The 22,633-nt window shown below is 54.6% G+C and overlaps 1 protein-coding gene across 9 annotated transcripts in view; it reads right to left on the bottom strand.

Moving 5' to 3' along the window:
* The window catches only part of CDH23 (cadherin related 23), a 417,627-nt gene that overhangs the window by 187,864 nt on the left and 207,130 nt on the right, over positions 1–22,633 (bottom strand). The gene's annotated exons all lie outside the window — the stretch shown is intronic.

Genomic DNA, 22,633 nt, shown 5'->3' with positions numbered 1-22,633 from the left:
GGCCCTTCCCTGACCATGCTGGTGCTCTGACCCTGGGTTTCCCAGCCTCCAGCAGAGAAATGAATGTCTGCTGTTCGTAAGCCGTACGGCCCCTGGTATTTTGTCATAGAGCCCGAATGGATTAAAGCAGGAGCCCACTTTGCTTGGTTATTTTTAGGCTCGTGCTCTATTCTATCCCATTCTATCCTATTCTGATTTTCTACATAGCAGTGGTACAATTCCCTTGTACAATAAATATAATTTGATTTTAAGAACAAGCCTTTATTTTAAGTACTTATCAAAACCTGAAGCACAGGGGCTCCTGGGTGGCCTAGTCGGTTAAGTGTCCGACTCTTGACTTGAGGTCTGGCCATGATCTCACGGTCTCGTGAGTTCTAGCCCCACATTGGGCTCCGTGCTGAGCTTGCTTGGGATTCTCTCTCTCTCTCTCTCTCTCTGCCCCTCCTGCCTCATACTCATGTGCTCTCTCTCTCTCTCTCAAAATAAATAAATAAACTTAAAAAAAACCTTGAAGTGCATATTTAAAGTACTGGCAAGAATCACACACAGGTGATGCTGGTGGAGACCGAGGCCTCTGTGTCCACCCCTCTCTCCCTCACCGACTTCATTTTATGCTTCCCTCTACAGGCACCCCGTGTCCCCCCGGGGGCCTCCCCAGGTTCCCCAAATCACCATGTCCATTCCTGCCTCCTCTTGTCTCCATGGCCGCCTGCCTCTCTTGGCCACACCTCCTATCCTCCCACACAGGGCCACCCCTCCTCCTCCTCCTCCAGGAAGGTGGCCCTGCTTCTCTGGCTGACCCTCTGTGCTCACAGGCAGTCGCCACTGCTCTGTTCTCTCTCCCATTGCTGCCCGTGTGTTCATGCGGTCTTCCCGGCCAGCCTGAAGACGGGGGCCTTTCATGACTGCCCCTCAAGGAGCCTGGCCAGTGCTGGGCACCCAGTGGCAAGCAGGTTCCTAAAGGATGGCTGCTCCCAGCCCACTGGGGCCCCCACACTTGTCCTGGTGCCCTTCCCACCAGGCTGCGAATTCACGCGGGCAGATCCCAATTCCGCTCTTCTCTCGCCCTCATTAACCAGCTTGTTGGTTCGTTCACATACGCACACGCTGCCATTCCTTTACAGAGTCCGCGATCTCCAGGGCGCGTGTCCTCTGGCCGGACCCCGTGCTTGGTGGTGTGGGGGATGGGGAGGGAGGCACTCGCAGCCTGAGGACGGGGCTTTGACACGTAGGAGATTTAGCATCTCTGAGTTCTCAGCAGGGAGGGACTGTTCACACAGGGGAAGGCTCAAGGAAGGAAACCTTCACGGAGGAGGTGGCATTCATCCCCTGCCCCACCGTGTAGCAGCTGTGTGACCTTGGGCAACTCACCTAACCCCTCTATGTCTTGGTCTCCCCATTTGTAAAAGGGGGATAATAATGGATCTCGCTCGTAAGGTTATAAGAATTAAATGAGAGTGAAAAACAGTATGTATGCAGGCTTGGAACAGTTCCCGGACAAAGTAAGTACTCGCTAAGTATGGCTTGAGCTGGACCCTGGATGATGGGCAGGACTGGGGAAGGGGTTGATGGACACTGATTCCATAGGTGTGAACGGATCCTCAGGCTTCCAACACACACAGGTAGAAACTACTGGATCTTCTCACTCACCCGTGGCCCTGGCTCTCAAGGGATCTGTGCACAGTTAGGGGCTCACATCGTGTCTTCAGTCGACCAGGGAAAGCACAGAGCAGACAATGTCCTCTTCTCACTTTAGACTTGGGGACAGGGACTGTTCTCGGCCAAACCTCTGCTGGTTGGCAAGGCATCCCATATCTACCGGGTTGGTGGCTAGAAGCTGCCCTCCGCTGTCCTCCCAGCCCGCCGCAGGGCTTGGCCGAGGCAGGGGAGAGGCAGCTGATGACTGTGGAGCCCGTGCAGCTCTGATTGTGGGCTTTGGGGATCTGATGTGGGGCTTGACCAGGGATGGGACGTCACTCCAGCCTCCCCCTTGTCTTGAGCTTCTTCCCGTAGCCATAGAGAAACCTGGGTACCTTCCCGCTGAGTGCTTGGAGTGGGGAGGACGGGGCTGCAAGGAGGCAGAGACACGCATGAGTGTAAGGGCTTTCTCTTTAGCCAGGAATTCTGCTGCCGGGCAAACAAGGGGATGCATGCTTTCATCTTTTTGTCATTAGCTAATCCATTTGACAATTATTGAGCTCCTATGATGTGCCAGGGACACATTCCAGCAGGGGATGCAGCCCTCAACCAGGCATTCACATCACAGGGTGATCAGGGTTGAGGTGGGGTGAAGCATGGACATCGCAGGTGGGCGCTGTGTCCTCTGAGCCCCTAATACTGAGCTGAAGGGCTGCCCTGAGGCAACACCTCAAAGCCTCTTGTCACCCGTCACCACCCCCCACCCCCCGCCACCAGTGTGGGCCCCACCTCCCCAGCTCCAGGGCTAGCATCCCATCATTCCGAATTTCCATATAAATTTATTCTTCCCAATAAAGGAACCTCTCAAATGTTTAACTAAATGTGATTCAATTTTTATCTTTGCAAGATTTTTCCTATAAATCATTCACAAACCAGAAGCCCCTTGTTGAATGATGTGCTTTGGTTTTTGTTTGAAAAGTGGGGTTATCAACCCTGGAACACCCAGTTGGGCCTCCCCACTCAGCACCTTTGCCCCAGTCATGGCCATACTGCCCATCCCCAACCTGAAATCTGTCTCCAGCACATAAAATATCCCCTCCCCCCGACCCAGGCATCTTCTCCAACAAACCAGCAGGCAAATACTCTCCAACTGGTACACATTCAAGCTTGGGGACCCTCCCCCAACACATCCCCCCTCCATCCACACCTATCCGTTTATTCTCCATATCTACCTCAGCCTCCTGCCAAGTATGAATCACTAACTCCCAGGACCAGCAGCCAGGAAGGCTTATACCCAGGGAGCTGACAGGGCCACCTGAGTGAGCCACTGGCTCTGATGGTCTCCTGTCACCATGGCAATAGCAGTCCTCACCGGGATGCTGGTCCAGGCATAGACGGGAGGTGAGCCCTGTGCCCTAAGCAGTGGGGGCCAAGGACAGGGCTCAAAGGCTGATGGATTGATTAGATCACCCATTTGATTGAGTTCAGATTGAGCACCTACTGTGGGCAGGGTGCTGGAGAATCCACAGAGAAAAGCAGGCATGGTCCATGCCTTCCGTCTCACAGCAAAGATCGACATTGATGACATAATCATGCTATTGAACATGTAAGCAGGTACCTGCTGAGCTCAGGCTCCCGAAGGAAAGCAACATGGCAACATGGCACAGAGACGTGGTTAAGGTTATGCTCCCGGGAGGCAGACTGTATGGGCTCAGACAGCTCTGCTTTTTGCTAGCTGGGTGACCTCAGTCAAGTTACTTAACATACCTGGATGATCTTGGATTCCTAGTCTGTAAATTGGGGGCAATAATAGTACCCACCCCAGAGTGTTGTTGCAAGGATTAAATGAGTGGATACAGTGCCTGGCGCAGAGGAAGTTCTCAACAAGGGTTGGCCACCTGTACTTGCCCAAGATGACACTACCGTGGACCCCCTGCACCACTCCCACCCCCACCCCACAAGCCTGTGTCTAGAGCTGTTTGCCCAGCAGGAACACTGAGCCAAGCCTGCCCTCTTGCCAGGAGGGCCTCACAACGAAAAGCTCATACGTACAGGTTGGTAGCCCTGAGGCCAAGGTCAAGGGCATCTCACAGGCCATCTCACTGGGGCTCTGCCCTCGGGGCGGGGAGTGGGTCACCACTTCCTTACTCTTCTCCCTTAGCTCCCCTCCCACCATCCTCCCTTTCTGTGGGTTTGGCAGCCACACAAACAAGTTTCTTTGCTACCCTGGAAACTGATACCACCCCGTCAGCCCTCTGGTCTCCCGGACTTTCTTTATCTGAGTCCCAGGGGGCCTGGGGGGGGGGCCTGGGGAGGCTTCCCGGGGACGCCTTTCACCTGTTCAGCCCCCACCACTGAGCAGAAAGGCAGCTGTTTCCCCTGGGTCGACAGGTGCTGTCCATGGTGCCTGCGCACAGACCTGGTTTGTGGGGGTGGTTCTGGGATGCAGCAGGGCTGGCCTCAGCACCCTAAGGGTTCTGGGAACTGGGGACTTACAGCGTTTGCAAAAGAGAAGAAGCAGGTCATTACCACCCTGCCGGTTCTCTTGGGGTCAGCCATCTCCTCTAGGAGCTCCAGGCACCAAGGCCTCTTCAGATTCCCAAAAGAAAGGCTGGGGCGGGGGTGGGGTGGGGATGTGAACAGAGTCTCCTAAAGCATGAAAGGTGGCCGAGGGGGGAGTCCCAGCCTTCTTTCCCCTATTTATTAAAAACAGTAGCCAGTACTTACTGAGCAGTTCCATATGCCAGGCACTGAGGCTAAGCCGTTTGCACAACCATATTACTTACTCCTCACAATGACTTAGTAAGAACAGAGCCCACGTCAAACACGAGGAAGCAGGCTCAGAGATGTTAAATAGCTTGTCCAAGGTCACATGGCTGCTAAATGGCTGGCTTGGAAGTATATTTACGTCTCTCTTTTCCTTGCCCCGCAGGCACTGGCCCTACACCGCGTTGGCACCCATTCTGCACCTGGCCCTGTGCTAAGTGATACACAAGAGATCATCATCCCACATAGAATGGATGTAACAAAGTTGATTTTTTTTTTTTCCTCAGGAGGGAGTCCTAGGTAAAAACATTATACATTTCCGAAGTTCTAGATACATTCCTCCAGGGAAGATTTAGGTAGCAAGCAGAATGCCCACATGTAGAGGTCCCCCAGGTGGTGGCCAGGAGGGCCTGCGGTGGGGACTAGTAGGAAGGCAGGGCTGCAGGCAGGAGCTGTCAGCACCGAGGAGGTGACACACAAAGGGCACTGGCAAGGCTACCTGTAGGGCAGACCTATGGCTCCAGTGAGGATGAGCAGGAGAATTTAGGCAGACAGGTGGTAGTCTGGAAATTATATAGCGCCAGCTGCCCGGAGGCAGGAGAGGAGGAAGTTCCGAGAGAGAGATGGTCAGCAGGGTCAGGCTAAGGAGAGGGAAGATCCCAGCACCGGCCACAGGTTGGATCTTCAGATGCCCCCAGAGGTCCGACTGTGAGACACTGCGGGTGGGTGGGGCACAGATGTGGGGACAGTGAGTGCAGGTGCAGATGCTTGGGGAGTAAAAAAAAAAAAAAAAACAAAAACAAGGAGAGAGGCCCAGTGGCAGCTAGAGGGCGCAGCAGAGTCAGGCAAAGGGCTTCTGTGTTTTATAGCCGGTCAAAGGCAGGAGGTTGTGGGAGAGGGAAGCTGGATGGAGGGAGTAGGGAGAGGCAGGAGGTCAGACATGGGGAGCCAGAGGAGGCGCAGCTCTCTCTTTGGGCCGTGGGGGGCTCACCTGCCCACATCCTTGTTCCTCCCAGGCTGGCAGCCTCCCCCCTTCCCCAAGTGCCCCTCCTCCGAGGCCCTGCTAAACAGCATCACTGCCACCTCTCGTCCCCTTGTTATCTCCCTGGCAGCATCTTGACCCGCAGCGAGCCAGGTCTGGGACAGAAGCAGTTTAGCGAGTGGCTGATGGTGCGTGTGGGAACACAGGCATGACTTTGAATTGCTTTGTCTGCTCCACTGGGCTAACAGCCACCGGTCCTGCGGGCCTCCGAGTTCAGGGAAAAGCGATGGTTTCCACCCTGGTCCTTCCTGTTCTTAAGATCCACCTCCAATGACACAGGCCTCAGGAAAACCAATCCTGGGGGCTGTGCCATATCACACTCGCTGAGCCACGGTGCCGGGCTGGCCGTGGGGTGACCCTGGTTCTCACAGCGAGATTCAGTGTGGCCTAGAGGATAAGGGCCAGGGTTTCCTACTTCTGTCCCCCATGGCACGACGCTCATGACATATCTGTTGGATGCCTGAAGTTTCGCTCCCCATTCTGTAGCAACCGGGAAGGGTCAGTAAGCACACACTAGGTGGGGGCATGCTGCAGGCCTGGCCTTGAGCTGGGGCTGTGGAGGGAAGAAGAGGAAAAAAGGCCACGCTCATGAGGAGCTCATGATCTGGGCACAAACATCCATCCACTCAAATGCCAGTCCCTGAATGGAGGAAGGAGGCGTCAGGAGATGGGTGTCTGCTCCGTCACCTGGCCTCTGAACTGGTCACCCTGCCCTCCTCAGGTCCAGGGTCAGGGGCCCTTCCCAGGGAAGACAGCAGGGCTGGGATTTGCAGCCCCTTCTTTCCAGGGGTCTCTCTTTTAGTCCCGGTCTCTGCCTGGAGCCTGTTCTATCAACACCCAAGTGAAGAGACCACCTACTGTGCCCAGGATGAAAAAAAAAGACCTAGGTGCCGGCAAAAGATCTGCCACTTACCAGCTGTGAGACCTCCCGCAAACTGCTAATTCCTCTGAGCCAAATTCCTCATCTGCAAAGTGTAGATAACAGCTCCCACCTCACCAGGCTGTGCGAGGATCAGGCGTGATCCTGTACCTAAAGCATCTATTGCGGTGCCGGGCACATAGTAGGTGCACGCTTTGGTGCCTGGTCCTCCGTTCCCCGCTACGCCTGCCTCCTGAATGGAAGAATCTAAGCAGGGCGTTCCCGACCGTGGCCCGTCTCGTCCAGAAGGAGCGGCGAGTCTCTGAACAGCAGCCGACGGGAATCGCGGCCGGTACCGCGCGGTGTTTTTGCCTGCGTTATCTTTTACACGTTTTCACATCCCCCCCCCCCTGCGCATGAGATAGATATCTGCACCCCCATTTTACAGCTAAGGAGCCTGAGGCACAGAGCAGTTAAAAATAACTGGCACTCAGGTGGGGAGGGGTGGAACAGAGTTAAACTCAGCTCTCACGCAGCTGAAGAGATCACGTCTCACGGGCCCTGGATTTTCCTTCCTCCAGTGCCAGGGGTAGACCATGAAACAGCTCTATGGGTCCAGTGGGGGCAGGCTGGCCCGCGGGCCCGGCACCGACCGGTCTGACTCTAAGGCTGTATACTGAAAATGGGGAGTCAGTCCGAGACGTGGGCTTTGGGTAAGATGTCTTATGAATTAAAAATTGGTGGGGCGCCCGGGTGGCTCGGTCGGTGAAGCGGCCGACTTCGGCTCAGGTCACGATCTTGAGGTCCGTGAGTTCGAGCCCCGCGTCGGGCTCTGGGTTGACGGCTCAGAGCCTGGAGCCTGTTTCAGAGTCTGTGTCTCCCTCTCTCTGCCCCTCCCCTGTTCATGCTCTGTCTCTCCCTGTCTCAAAAATAAATAAAATGTTAAAAAAAAAAATTAAAAAAAAAATTGTTACTTAACTGCCGGCTGACAAAAGGGGCCGGCGTCCTGGGTGGCACGTGGGCCGGGCTGCATTCAACAGCTCCGTGATCAACACATGGCAACCAGTGGGGGGGGCTACTTCTGCTCTCAACCGGGGGAGGGGACACAGGCTGAGAGCGTGCCACCCCTCTGGAGGACCCTGGAGGAGGCAGGGGCAGGGAATTAGGCCTCCTCTCCGAAGCTTCTCCTGAAGCCCCTCTGCCTCGACCCTGCCCCTGCAGACCTTGCAGGGTGCCTTATCCACACTCGGGCCTCAGCTCCAACGTCACCTCCTCAGAGGAGCCCTCCCTAATCCCCACGCCGGCCCCTCACACCCCTTCACTCTCCGCTCCATTAGCCTGTTTTATTGCCTTCAGAACACTTCCACTTTCTCAACCTCTCTTTTCACCCATTTACGTGTTTGCTTATGGTCTGTCTCTCCTCCCTGCAACATAAGCCCCAGGAGAGGAAGGACTGGTTTCCCCCAGATGACCAGCTGATGCATTGAAGGGGCTCAGCAAATGCTGTTTGAACGAACAAACGCACTGACACAGGGATGTCCGGGGGCCATTCTGAGGCTGGTGCAAAAGGTGGGGCAGAACGGTCCTGGCGTGACTTGGTTAATTTTTTTTAATGTTTATTTTTCAGAGAGAGAGAGAGAGCATGAGCTGGGGAAGAGCAGAGAGAGGGAGACACAGAATCCGAAGCTGGCTCCAGGCTCCGAGCTGTCTGCACAGAGCCCGACGCGGGGCTTGAACTCACAAACCGCGAGATCATGACCTGAGCCGAAGTCTGACGCTTAACCGACTGAGCCCCCCAGGCGCCCCGGTACTGGCGTGACTTGCAACGTCAGATGTCACGGAGACCATAATGCTCCAGGGCTCTGAGGGGGGATCGGCCAATAAGCGATTCTAACTGGGGCCGTCATAATGCTCCTGACGCACCCAGAGTGGTATGTTTCTTGAGCTGAGTGCCTCCTGCCTTAACTACCGCTACTACCGTCCAGTCAGGGAAAGACAACCTTCAGTCCCTCAAGGAAATGCGAACGGCAGCCTGCTTGCCTTGCAGGCATCTCACAGAACGGCGGGTTTCATCAAGCTCACTTAAACCAACAAATGATTACCTCTCCTAATAAGACCACAAACTGGACTCTGATTAATTTGCTAATAACTGACTCCAATGTATGAAACATTAACCCGAGTAGTCAAGGGTAGTAACTTATTACGTAGGGCTGCTGGGGTTCCAGCGACGGCCCTCTCACCCACAGCAGCGCGTGGCTCCCTGCAAAACAGGTGGTTCAGGCAGGCGGCCTCCGGGCCTCTGAGGACACTTTAATGGGGATCAGCGAAACATCGCCAGGGGTTACGGCTGGGATCAGAATCTCCCCACTTCCTGGGCAACATTTTCTCCCCACTTTCTGGGCAACACTCCCTGGGCCCCAGCTTCCTGGGCAGCTGCACAGGATGTTCACCAAGGAGCTGCTTCATAAAGAAAGTTAGGAACAGCCTCCATGTCCAGGAATAGGAATTAAATAAGTTATTACATGGAAGTCATGTCAGCCACTAAAGAGAGAGAGGCCGAGCAGCGCAAGATGACGTCTCTGCTCCCAAGTGGCGTCCAGTTTAGATGAGAAAATGGCACCTGTGCCCAAAAAGGTGCCCGGCCCTGATGAGGGCAGCTCATGGGGGCCGGTGTGGGAAGAGCTCCTTTCACTGGGCCTTGGTGGGCAGGTCTGGGTAAGCACGGAGGGGAGAAGGCCTTCCTGTTGGGAATCTAGCAAGAGCAGAAGCGGGAGGGCAGAGTAATCCTTTCACGGCGGGGGAGCCGGCTGGAGGAGCAGGGCTCACACACAGTGGTGTCAGGACCAGCTGACACGAGGAGGTGGGAGCCTTGAACGCCGGGTAAGCAGTTTGGACCTGTGTCCTGCGGGGAGTTTCTGGAGGCGGGAAGGCCTGTTGGTGAGGCGGGCACGGAAGGGGTGATGATAGCGACAAAAGGAGCGATAACACGGGCCATCTAGTGTGGGCCCACCGTGTGGCCGGCAAGGTTCTAAGCCCTTTGCGTGTATGTGTTCATTAAGCCTCACGACAATTCCACGTGCAGGCATCATCATCCTCATCGTCCCCATTGTTAGCGTTCTTCCCATTTTACAGGTGAGAAAACCAAGGCACAGAGAGACTGAGTGATTGGCTTGAAGTCACGCAGCTGGTAAGTGGGAGAGCCAGGGCTCAAGGCCAGGCTGGCTGACTCCAGGCTGTAAGGCTTCGTGCACAGGCCAGGCTGCCCCCGAGAGGTGGGGAAGATACGTGCTTCTGCCCCCTGGCAGGGTGCCTGGCAAGGTTGTTCACATGTGTGAGCTCACTGGATTCTCAGAATGTTATCGGAGAATCTGCTATCTGCATCCCAATTATCAGATGAGGAAACTGAGGCTCGGTCAGGGAGGTGACATATTCAAGGACTCATGGTTACTCAGTGACCATGCTGGGATTAGAACCGGGGGGGTTCGGGTCTCAAATGTCCCTCATGGACGCTGTGGTCTCTCCTGTGTGGGTCTGGAGACTGGCTGGCGATGATCAAGGAGACAAGGAAAGCAGAGGGCTACAGATCCCCCAGGAACCTGCCTGCTCGCTTGCCTTGAGCCTGGCTGCTTCCATGGCCTGCGGCAGGTGGGCCCAGAATGGATATTCCTACCCTCAGCTGGAGCCCCTCCCCCAGCCGAGGGTGGGCGCCAAGGTGCACTGGGTGGCTCGGCCGTGTTCCCCGGAGGCCCGCCTGTGCCGCCCTCTGCTGGGCCCACATAACTCACCTGAGGTTTGGCACTCAGGAGGGCGTCAGGGCTCTGGGAGATTTACGGGCTCCGATAAAGCCATCTCAGCCCTCGCATAAGAAGAGTGTGATATTTGATGATCTGAAAGGCCTTGTCCCGGAGAGGGAGTGGCGGGGGGGGTGGTGGGGGTGGCAGGGAGGAGGAGAGACACTTAAGAAAACAAAGAGGACGGTGATCAGATGCCCAAGGAGATGGAAGCGGGGGGCGGGGGGGGGGTGCGCTGTCAGCCTGTGGGCCACCACCTCCTCCTCTCCAACACCTCCGTGCTGTCCTAGCAGTGGGACGTGGGAAAGACAGGTGCAGGGGAAGGGGTTTCTTGGGCAGTGGGGGCCCTCAGGCAGCTCCCAGAGTCGCTGAGTCCTCCCACCTCCCTCGCCACCTCCCCTCTGTGACTGCTGATCCTGACAATCCACAGCTGCACCCCCCCCCCACTCCAGCCCCAAGTACTGCAAGTTTTGGAGTGAATGACTTTCAAATCTGGGAAGGAGAGCCCATCACACACACCTGGAGCCTCTAGGTGCCAAGCACAGGTTGGGGACATGGGTAATGCCCCCAGGTGCCCACATTCTAATGAGGAGGACTGGTCACCTCCAGGAGGACAAAACATACATATAATGGTGGAAGACATGAAGTGAGGAGACTGGATTCATACCTGTGGGCTTGCGGGCCGCTCTGAGCCTCAGTTTCCTCATTGTGGGTGAGAATATCTGTCCTGTTCGCAGGGCTATTTGGAGGTTCAGTGAGATAAGGGATCCGAAAAGCCTTTGCAAGTGGTAATGTATCGAGCCTACGTCAGGTAGGTGTCAAGGATGATGACACAAGCATCCAGGGGCAGGTGGAACCAAGCTTTGCCCGGAACTGAATGGCATTAGGCAGCAAAGACTGTGGGAAGGGGGCAGGGTGTGGAGCCAGACCAGCTGCAGGTGCACACCCAAGCCTGCGGAACCAGGAGCCTTGGCGACCCGAACGAACCTCCCCTTCCTACCCTATTTCCCAGGGTCTAGCCTCGTCCTCTAAATGTCACTTGCTCTGTGTTCCTTGCCTTGCTGTCGCCATGATCGTGTGGGAGAGACTCCGGCATCAGAGAGCCCTGAGTTGGAATCCCAGCTCCACTACAGCCACGTGGCTTCGGGCAAATGACTTCGCCCGCCTGAGCCTCAGTTTCTTCACCTGCCAATCAGAGATGATACTAGAATTTGCCTGCTGGGGTTGCTGGGAGGATTTAAGGAGTCCACGAGCATGAGGCCGGCTCACAGCAATGCTCCCTGAGTCGCCGAGTCCTCCCATCTCCCCCGCCACCTCCCCTCTGTGACTGCTGATCCCGACAATCCCACAGCTGCACCCCTCCCCCCCCTCCAGCCCCAAGTACTGCAAGTTCTGGACTGAATGACTTTCAAATCTGGGAAGGAGAGCCCATCACACACACCTTGAGCTGGGTAATTTATGAATCAAATTGTGCTCCGTCAGGGCTCCGCTGCCCAGAAATAGATGTGGTCGGACGAGGTTCAGGGAGCCAGCCTCAGACACAGTTATCTTCATAGAAACTGGCCACCAGCGGGCAGAACCGGCCTGGACGACTGACCTTGAGGGGCTCCCTGGGGGGCTGCGAAGCCCCCCCTCAGCCTGGCCCCTGTCCTGAGTCCTGAAGACAGGACAGAGATCTGCCTGCCGCTCAGGAGGACAGCTGGTGACCCTGAGCAAGTTACTTAACCTCTCTGGGCTTCAGGGTCCTCCCTTGTTTAAAACAGACGGGTTTTCCTTTGGCAGTGGTTTTTCAAATGTCTTTGTTTGGGTAGCAAACCCTTTTATCGGACACAATTTTGCAGAGAACCCCAGTATATAAAACAGTCAAGAACTGAGCTAACCGCCCCGGCTGAAGCAGATGACGGGGTTGGGGGAGGGGGGGGCTGATGGAGTCCAGCACATTCGGTACCCTCCTCGCCCACAGAGGGGGCCCCACGGGATGGGGCTAGAGGCTGGGGGCCTCAGGGAACTTGGAAGTCTCCATGGACTCATTCACTTTTAAGATTCCATGGTTGTCTACGAGTGCATCCCCAAGGATGCACAGGGCCTGACATCATGCCGCGTAGGTCATCCTAGGACCAAGAGACGCTGAAGACCAGACAGGTGTAGTTCTTGAGGCTCAGAGGATTAATGTCTTCATCCGGATCTGATCTTTTTGAAAGGGGCACATTGTCGTAGTGCCTAAGGCCGGCGTTAAAACATCAGCACCGCTGCTCACGAGCTGTGTGACTATGGGCAAGTTAACTACCCTCTCTGGGCTTTAGCTCCCTTGGCTTTAAAGGGGAGGGATAATATTTATCTCACAGAGCCGACACCAACGCCAAAGCTGGTAGTGCCTCTTTCTAGTCCTGCACGGTGTCCAGCACCTAGCAAGTACTCGATAAATATTAGCTGTTGCTGTAAATTCTTTTGGAGAAAGAAGGACAATTGGAGCTTGCTACATCCTATGCTGCTTAAGCCTCGTGGGGACCCACTGGTTACTTAACTGACGTGGGAGGCTAATGTGTCCCCAGTCCTGTGGCTGCTAAGTGGCTGAACTGAAATCCGAACCCACAGCTTTTAATGCCAAAGCCCTACCCCTCCCTAGAAACGCTGCTTCTAGAGGGCCTCAGCAGGAAAGCCCCAGACTGTGCCAGGCATAGTTTCCCAGTGTTGGAGGGTTTTCCGGCATCTGGTCAGTGACTCAGATTGTAACATCAAAGCAGATATTTCTGGTCAGGGAAAGACTAGGGGAAATAACTGCCAATTTAGTTCAGGACAAAACCCACCCATCAGTGTGGAAAACAGAAAATCTCGTGTTCTACTGAAAATGGGTCAGAAATCATGACGTTCCCAAGAAAAGATGGCAAGTTTGTCCTCTTGGGTAGGAGCCCTCGATCTGAAAACAAGAAGGTCAGGTTTTCCTAGAGGGTATCTCCGGGAACTCTGACGCAAGGGATATAGGAAAAGCCAACTTTTAAAAAGTTCTGAGATCGGGGCGCCTGGGTGGCTCAGTCGGTTGAACGTCCGACTTCGGCTCGGGTCATGATCTCGCGGTCCGTGAGTTCGAGCCCTGCGTCGGGCTCTGTGCTGACAGCTCAGAGCCTGGAGCCTGCTTCGGATTCTGTCTCCTTCTCTCTCTGCCCCTCCCCCCCTCATGCTCTGTCTCTCTCTCTCTGTCAAAAATAAATAAACATTAACAAAATTAAAAAAAATAAAATAAAAAGTTCTGAGATCAAAAACATTTTGGAAACACGGAACAGATATCTTCACCGCAGGACTCGTCAGAGCCTTTAATGTGCCGACGTGCACTGTGACTTGCCAGGGCCAGGATGTTGTGATGCAATGTCTCTCTGACTTATTTGGCCATAGGGCCTTTTTTCTACGAGCTCTCTTGAGGGGTGGTATGGGAAACCCGCTGAGGTAACCGAAGGTGTAAAAAGGGCTGTTCCCACACTTACCCTCTGGTGGGGTCTCTGAGCACTCAGGTTAGATGCGCGCGGCGTCAGAGACGGAAAACGGAAGAGTGCTTAAAAGCCCGTCAGGTTCAAACTTCTCCATCTCCCCTGGGGAACTGAGGGTCAGGGATGGGGAGGAACCTGGCTGACATCGCATGGCACGGAAGAGGCAGAGCTGGGTCTGACGGGTCAACCTCAAGTCTGGTTCAAGTCTGGGGGCCTCCCTGGGGCCACAGTCAGATGCGGGTCCCAGGCCAGTGGTGGGTCCCCCGGCGGCTTTGGGGACCACACTTTTCAAAAGAAACAAGCTTTCGCTGTGGACGGTTTCGAACATACACAAGTGTGGAGATAAGACCACGACGAGGCCCTGTACACCCATCACCCAGATTCAACCATCATCAGCATTTCGTCAATCACTCATCAAACTCACCCCCGCCAACATTTTCCAGGGTTATCCTTACACATCTCTGACGAGGACTTCTTTAGGGCACTGAACCTGTCATTATCACACTAAACAAAATGAATGATTCCTAATGTCACTTGAGACACAGTCCACATTCAAGCAGGGACCCCAATTTTGAGGCCACATCAGGATTGGAGGCTTTGACCCTTTGCTCTCGGTCCTCAGAGCCCAAGCCTCGGAGATTCCTGAAACATGCAAGAAACGTCGTCAAGTTTCATTGCCTAACCGCGAACAAAAGCGAGAGCAAAAAAGATGAGAAACGGCTGAGGCAAAATGTCATCTGGGTGGGTGAACACAAGGGGGTGTGTTGTAGCAGGTTCTGTACTTTTCTAAAAGTGTGATATTTCCATTTGCCAGTGATCCTGGCCCTGCTTCTCTGACGAAGGCCGGGGGTCCCGGACAGGGTTGTGGTGGGGCGGCAGCCTGAGCGTCAGTCCTCCTTGTCACGTTATGTCCCCGGGGCCAGGCCCAGCACCCCACACCGAGTGGGTGTTCAGCATGCTTGACGAGTGAGCCCAGCTGGACGGGGAGGGGTGTCCCGAGATGTTCCCGTCCCCTTGGCTCGCGCAGGCAGGAACTTCTGCTGAGCAAGCAGGAAACAGGAGAAAGAGAGACGTCCTTGCCTTTTTTGGCCAAGGAGGGTCAGCAACCAAAATCTCGGCAAAGACCCTGACCAGGCACGGTTTTGAGAAAGAGAGTCACGGGTCAGGAGGCAGGGTCCTTCTCACGGGGCCACCCTCGGGATATGCGGCTGGGGTCCTCTCAGTGACAGGGGCTGATCTGGGCTACAGACCTACTCCCTTGGCGGCGGGGGGCGGGGGCAGTTTCTCTGGGAAGCTCCCCGGCACGGCTAAGGGGACGGACACCCTTCGGCGCCCCCAATCCAAGCTCTGTGAACAGACACTTCTGGAGGGGGAAGAGGAGCATAGAATCTCCCTGCAGGCAGATGGCATTTTGGGGGGGTGTTTGCAAGCTTGAGACTTAGAGCCCACGGGAAAGAGGAACTAAGTCCTTCGTCTGTGGAGGGAGCTCCTGGCACCGTCCCTGGCACCGAGCAGCGTCTGAGAGCCCAAACACCACCTCAGTCAAAGCCAGAAGGGACGGTAGTCTCTGATCTTCAGCCCCCCAACCTCTGCCCAGATGTCCTGCCCACTCTCCCTCCCAGCACTAAGCCCCGAGCCGTGCCAGCTGTGAGCCCCAGCCTGCAGCTCCCCTGATGGAAGGTGACTTATGGCTTTAATTATCCAGTGCCGGATGTGAGCCTCAGGAAGGAGCCAGTCCCACCAGGCTCGGTGCCTGTCGAACAAGGGGGTGCCAAGTTGGCGAGGACGGTCCTGCATGCTGCCACGCCATCCCCGGCTCTCTCCTGGTGGTGACCCAGCTCTCCCTTCACTTCTGGGGTGCCCACGGCCTGGCCCCCTGCCCTCGAGGGCGGGGTGAGATCAAGTGGGGGTGTGGATGAGGCAGGGTACGCAGGAGGAACAGCTTAAGGCTGGCCCACCACAGAGCTCTGTCTTGAGCTGCCAGAGAAGCTGGGGGTGGTGAGGAAGGGTTGCGAGTGGCTGGACGGACAAAGGGACAGAGCCTGGGACAGCTGGCACAAGCACTCCAGATTCTCTCTCACCTCATCACCCCAGTGGCCTTCCAGCTGGCCTCCCTGCTTTCTCTTCTTGACCCTCTCCAGCCCAGGCTCCACCTTTCTCTGATCTTTTAAAGGCCTGACCACAGATCAAGTTACTGCACTGCAATGTCTTCCTAGTGCAAGTGGGATAAAATCTCACCTCCTCATCCTGGTCTGTAAGACCCTAAATGATCCATCCCCGTCCAGCTCTCTGAATTTCCTATACCTGACCTTCTATTCCCCACCACACCTCTCTGGTTTCCTGTTTCTTAAGACACACCAGCTCACTCTTACCTCAGGGCCTTTGCATGTGCTGTTTCCTCTGCCTCGAACTCTTTTCCCCCTCAGCTCTACATGGCTGCCTCCTCCACCGTTGCTCAGGCCCGTCTCAAATGTCACCATATCCAGGAGGCTTTCCTCAGCCACGCCAGCCAAGTCGTCCCAGCTCAGTCACTCACCAATCTGTCCCCAACCCACCAGTGTTTTATTTGCTTGCGAGTACCTGTCAACTCCCTAAAATTATCTCACGCATTATCTATCTCGTTCGCATTATATCCCCAGAGGCTGGCAGAGGAGAGGTGCCTGATAAACATTTGTGAGTAATCACCTTAGCTCAAAGTCTGTGTTATAAAGAGGGACAAGCTTCCCAGATGGCCCAGCAAGTTCAAGGCAGAGCCATTAGGCCAGAAGCAACGACCATGACCTCCAGGACCATGTCCCCCCTTCCCCTCTTTGCATGGTAGGGGAGCTGTCAACAACCCCCCCCCCCTTCCCCACCATAAAAGCCCCCTTGGGAGTCAGGTTCCAAGGACTCCCACTGGGGAGCTTTGAGGAGCCCCCACCAGTGCTGAACTCTGACTCCTGCCTCTGGGGTGGCTTCCCGGCAGAGCAGGGAGTGGGGCTGGGGGAGAGGTAACCGTGGGGAAGGGTGGGACAGAGCGGCTGAAAGAGCTGGCCTGGGACATAGGCCCTTCCCTCCCTGCTCTGGGCCCTGCTTTGCCCATTTGTGACTCGGAAGGGTCAGACGGAATGCTACCTGGGTGCCTGTGGCCTGTGGCAGGCGAGCCCCACGAAACTGGGCCCCCAGTGTTGGGAGAAGGACGCCGGCGGGCAAGGGGACAGGAGGTAGCATGGTTCCTGTTCTGCTCCCCTCCCTGCCTGACCCCAGCGCCACCGCGGGTCCTCAGCCTGGGTTATCAATCTCCCTCCACCTGGAGAACTCCCCTAAATGAAATTCCTACTGGCGTGGGGCCCGTGATATAACAAGTCACTTGCTTTGCCTAGGAAATGAAAGATGGGAAGGCAGAGTTCCTGGGACAGAGGCGATCTCCATAAATCTGCCGGAGTGTTTCGGGGATTACTTTGTGGGATTAATTATCTGTCCTTCAAACAAAGACCTGACCTCAGCGGCCCCGGATGTCCCCACCCTGCAGGGGAGGGAGCACTGGGCCTGGGTTGGGCGGCGCAGACAGACACTATAAGACACTTCACTTGTCCTGCCAGACCCTAAATAGGCCCTCCTGCCCCACCCGTCAAGTCTGCCTAGCTTCCAGCACTTTCTGCAACTTGGCCCTCCTTGACCCCTCTACCCACCAGGCCTCCCAGGACGACCCTACCTCGTTACGCTTCTGCTGCCCAGACCTGGGTATGGGTGAAGAAGTTCTGTATGCAGTGGACAGAATAATGACTGGATCAGGAGCCAGTTCAGTATCTACCATTTCGCCTGACCATACAACCTGGAGTTCCTGGAGCTCCCTGAGTCTCGGTTTACCCACCTGTGAAAAGGGAACAGTGGAGGTAGGGTCTGTACATAACGGGCATCGTCGCGACAATCCAGTGAGGCTGGTGGCCTCGTGGAAAGCACGCGGACTCCAGACTCACACAGACCTGCCACTTCTTGACCTGGCTCGGCCCTACATGTTACACAACCTTTCTGATCTGTGACACGGGGGCAGCAGTAGTTCTTGTAAGCGTAAGATGCTGCCTCTGTAGAGGGACTCGTGTGACATCCTTGGGTGGGACTCCACTGGCATCCCAACTACAGCTCCAAGAGAAGTGGGCTCATGGCAGCTTTCTGTTTTCTGCTGTCCTTCTAGGCCAGTGCCTTCTCCCTGCGGAGCCCACGTTGTGTGCAAATCTTCCCCTGCCCCGGAGTGGAGCCAAACAGAAGGCACCACTCTCGGAACCAAGGAAAATCGGGGCTAACCGCAGGAGGGCTGCCTGGAGCCAGCTCACAGTTAGCCAAGCCCCAGTTAGCTGTTCTGAGTCACAAGGGCCACGGAGGAGAGACGGTTGGTGCAGCCTTCGGTTCCCTGGAGAAACAGGGAGGGGAGTGAATATCACAGTAGAAACGTGCGTGTTAGATGGTCCCCTCTGGGCAGAGGTGGCTGGGGAGTGACAGAGGTCCTGGGTGTGGGATGCCGATGGCTGGGGGCCAAGTGCTGGCCATGCCACACACGACCTGGGTACTCCCGGGCAGGCCGCACTGGGTGGGCTTCCATATTCTCAGAGGTAAAGTGGGAAGGCAGCCGTCCCTTGCAGTGTCATCCTGAGGACGGATAACTTAGGTGACGTCCCCTGTAGCTGCCCAGTCCACATGAGCCCCTCCGGAAAGCCTGGCCTCTTTCTGGGTTCTCAGGGCAATGTGGCTGGGGCCCAAACAGGCCTCAGCCTCAGCGGCTCACATCCTGGGGGCCTGATGGACATGTGAATTCCAGAGGATTCCACGATCCCCATGATGGGGAGGGAGAGAATGAGGCAAAGGAGGCAGAGCCTTGGGAACTCCTGAGCCCAGCAGGTAGTCATAGCCCAGAGGTGGCATGGGGCTGTGTATGCAGCGGGAGGTGACAGGTCAGAGAGAAAATGGAAGGTGAGCTGGTTGGAGAGCGTGCACATCCGATGACCAACCTGCTTCCGTCAACTAACCAGACCGTGAAAGCTGGGTGGTCAGGGAGGGCTTCTGGAGGCAGTGGGCGGGAAGACCAGGTTCAAAGCAAGGGAAGGATGTAGACAGATGAATAAGGGAGGGACAGGCTTCTTTGGTAGATAGGCCCCTGCCCACTCTTCTTGACCGTCCTTCTGTCAAGAACATGCAATGGGAAATGGTCGCTTCCCCTAGGTGAAGTCAATGAACTTGGGAATAATAGTAACGTACTAAGCATTAACTATATGCCAGGCGTTGTGCTAAGCACTGTTCCCTCTGCAGCACGTATTTTAACCTCAATTTACAGAAGTGATTTGTCGAGGTCCCACAGGCTGTTGCACTGGTAGCCAGGATTTGAGCTCAGACCTGGCTCAGACCAGGATTTGAGCAGATCCAAAGTTGCTGCCTCAGCACACCAAAGCCAGAGCCATTTCTCAGGGAGCATGTGGTCGGTTATTTCATCCTGTGGGCGGCACATCCCATCACCCAAGGTGGGGTCAAGGTAGGGACAGTGTCCATACCTCCTAACTCTTTGGCTCTTTGCCTGTAGCATGGCCAGCTGCTAAGGTGGGTGTGCTCTGAATTGTGCAGAAGTGAGAAGGGACAGAACAGCTTGGGTTTGAGGGACAAGGGTGGAGCCAGATCTGTTGGGTGCACCTACATCCCTCTGGGTTTCACTAGCTTTCCTGACTTCAGATCTGATCTCCAAAATGGGAGCCCCAACTGCCTGTGTCCAGTCCTGGCTCCAATGTTGACAAGCTGAGCAGCCTTGGACAAATTACTTAACCTCTCTGAGCTCTGTGCTCCTCATCTGTGACGGGACAATAGTACCTTCTTCGCCGGGGTGCTATAAGGAGCGAATGAATGAACCCAGGTAAGCTGCTTAAAGCAGGACACGTGGCCATTACCCAATAAATGGAGATAAGTGTTATCACAGCTGGGTTTTCCTCTTTAGCCCTTCTTCTGCCACCTCCTTGTCCCAAAGTCAAAGTCCTAGTTCCAGTGCTTTGCTAAAATGTCCCTGCACATGTGCGTATTCTTGTTAAATATCCACGGTTGCTATTGGCTTTTTAACCTTACATATGTGGTATTAGGCGATTCCTTTCTATTTCTTTTACCACTCCACACTAGGTTGTAAAGATTTATCTCTTCTGCTGTCTGCACATCTATTGAGCCGAGCCATGTGAAATTGCCGACATTCCACCATTTTTGACCTGCAAAAATAGTGATTTCATGTGATTTAACCTCCTAGTTTGTGGCGTCTGATATAGAGTACTGGTGTAGGGGTTGGCAAACATTTTCTGTAAAAGGCCATAGTAAATTCTCTAGAGTTTGCAGGTCTTGAGGCAAAATTGAGGACATTATGTTGGTCCCTATCTAACAAGAGAGAAAACAAATTGCCACAACGTTTTTGGTGAAATTCAAAATGCAACAATAATTGAGCACAGTTTTTTTGTAATACAGGTCTACGAGTGAGGAGAACGGAATTTCGGGGGCAGGAGATACTATTGCAGGTAAGCGGAGTTCAAAGATAGGATTTACTAGCACGACATCAACTGCAAAATGACTCTTTGGAATCCATTCTTAGCTCTGAGATCACATGAAACAGGCAGTGGGGGGGCACGTGGCCCAGGTGCCCACATTGGGGGGTGTGAAGAGGTTGGTCATCGCAGGCGCCATTGCAATGCCCTGATTTCTACTCAGCTTCAGCACCTCTGTCCTGGGGCTCCCTAGTCGGCGGGCTCTCCCATCCTGGTGAATGCACTTTGCCTACTTTTCCATAGAATTTCTCAACTTTTCCCTACTGATTTACAGGGCTTCCTCCTATAGCCTACAGACCCTTGTTGGTTACAATTGCTGCAAAAGTCTTCTCCCTACAGGTCGTCTGTTGTTCCCTTCGTCTATATAATTCCCACTGAATTGGAAATCCTCTGATGTAGATCCGTTTCTCATCTCCGGCGCGTGCTCTTTGGGCGCTGAGTCCTTTCCAAGCACAAGGTCATGAAGATATACCCCGACATTTCCTTTTATGAGTTTTGTATTTTACTGTTCGTGTTGACGTCTTTCATCCGTCTGAGGTCCGCTTTGGTATACGGTGGATGGTGGGGCTCTTGCTTTATTTTTCTCCACATCGTGAGCTAGTTTCCCCAACACCGGCTACTAAACAAGTCCTCTCTTCCCCGTTGATTTGCGGCACCACCTTTCCCATATATCAACTTCCCGTGTTTATATGTGGGTCTAGTTCTAACAGCTGCATTCTGTCCCATTGGCCTATCTGTCTATCGTTTAAGATGTCCTGGAAGGATTAGGGCCCGCCCTGCTCATGGCCCCGTTGCCCTCTTCTGTACCAGCTGCCTCAGGTGACACCGCCTCAGGCTGCCAGCTCCCTGTGGCTCGTGGACACTGCTGGTGATGATGAACTGGCCAACCGGACCCCCTGCAGGAAGTCTGGAATTAGAAAACTAGAATATGAAGCTGGTTGACAGCTGAGACGGAAGCCAGAAGGACAGTCCAGGGGCAGCCATGATGGAGAGGGGGTGGTATGGTCATCACGGACCAGGTGGGATCATGAGGGAGCCAGTGGGATAGAGAGAGATGAGCGGGGCAATAACTAGGGTGGGGAAAAGATGCAGAGGTGGGCTGAATAATGGCCATCAAAGCCAGCTCCTGATCCCTGGAACCTCTGAATGTGACTTTACATGCATATGTTTTTCAGTTAAGCATCATGAGATGGAGAGATTACCTTCTGGGCTCTACCTGTCACCACAAGGGGCCTTGAAGAGGGAGGCAGAGGGAGATGAGGCTACAGACGAGAAGGCTACGTGGCCAGGGGAAAAGAGATTGGAGGGGTGCAGCCACGGGCCGATGAAGGAAGGCTGGCAGCCACCAGCTGCTGGGGTGGGCAAGAAATGGATCCTTCTTGGGCTCCCCAGAAGGATCCAGCCTTGCTGACACTTTGATTTTAGTCTTGTAAGACTGATTTTGGACTTCCAGTCTGCAGGGCCATAAAAGAATAAATTTCTGTTGCTTTAAGCCACACTTTGTAGTGGTTTATTACGGTAGCCATGGGAAACTCTGTAAGAAAGGAGAGCGTACTCAAGCTTCCTGCCTCAGTTCCTCCTCCCAGAAGGCCCCACTCTGAGGAGGGTCTGCCCGGGGTTCCTGCGGGAGGCCCCTTTCCTGAAGCTTCCTAAGTGCTCTCAGATTCCCGGAACCACAGATGCCCTGAAAGGAACACTCCACGCCCCTCTGCTTGGCCCTCAAGACCCTTCAAATCATCTTCCCTATTCTGCAGCCTGGCTAGTCGGTTGCCCTGTAGACTCTTCATGAATAGTCCTCTCTCTAAGCCTCTGCTCTGGTCAGACCCCCTTCCCAGGATGCCTCCCTCCCCATCTAAGCCACTCACCCTCTGTCCCAGTGATACCGCCTTGTGGGTGCTAGCACTCCCCCATTTCCAAGGTGGCTTCATTACGCGATCCTACCCAACAGAATGCTGGCACGTCCTGAACTCTTGCCCACCAGGCGCTGTTCTGAGCACTTTGCGTGTATTGATGTGACTCTCAGAGCCTCCACCATCCCACCCCCCGACTCTACAGCTGGGGAAAGGGCCAGCTCAGGACTCCTGCCCGTCAAAATGCCTAAGCCTCAACCATTTGGATGCCACCCTCCCAATTTTTGCCATATCTGCCTGCAACTTGCATTATTATTATTTACTATTTTCTTTAATCTGATTCTTTTCTTCGACAACTCATTCCAACAGAATGTATTTAGGAGTTTCACAGACGGAGAACCAGTTCACTGACCATAATGGGGACTGATTGTAAAATGGATAAAATGAGCCTACGTGGGTAGATTTTAGCTGCATCAGCTTGACATCTGATGGCTCCAGCCAGCTCTCCTTAAATGGGAAGAGAAGCCAAAGGAGAGAGGTGTTAAAGGTGTGAGCACCCAACTGGACTTTGTCCTGGACAGAACTGACAGAAACAGACATTCTGAGAGAGAACTGAGAAGAGGGATAACCGCTTCGCTGTGTGATTCGATGTCATTTCACGCC

This window comes from Felis catus, chromosome D2, assembly GCF_018350175.1.
Source record: "Felis catus isolate Fca126 chromosome D2, F.catus_Fca126_mat1.0, whole genome shotgun sequence".
In the NCBI taxonomy this organism is placed as follows: domain Eukaryota; kingdom Metazoa; phylum Chordata; class Mammalia; order Carnivora; family Felidae; genus Felis; species Felis catus.
This window is presented reverse-complemented; position numbering and strand designations above follow the sequence as displayed.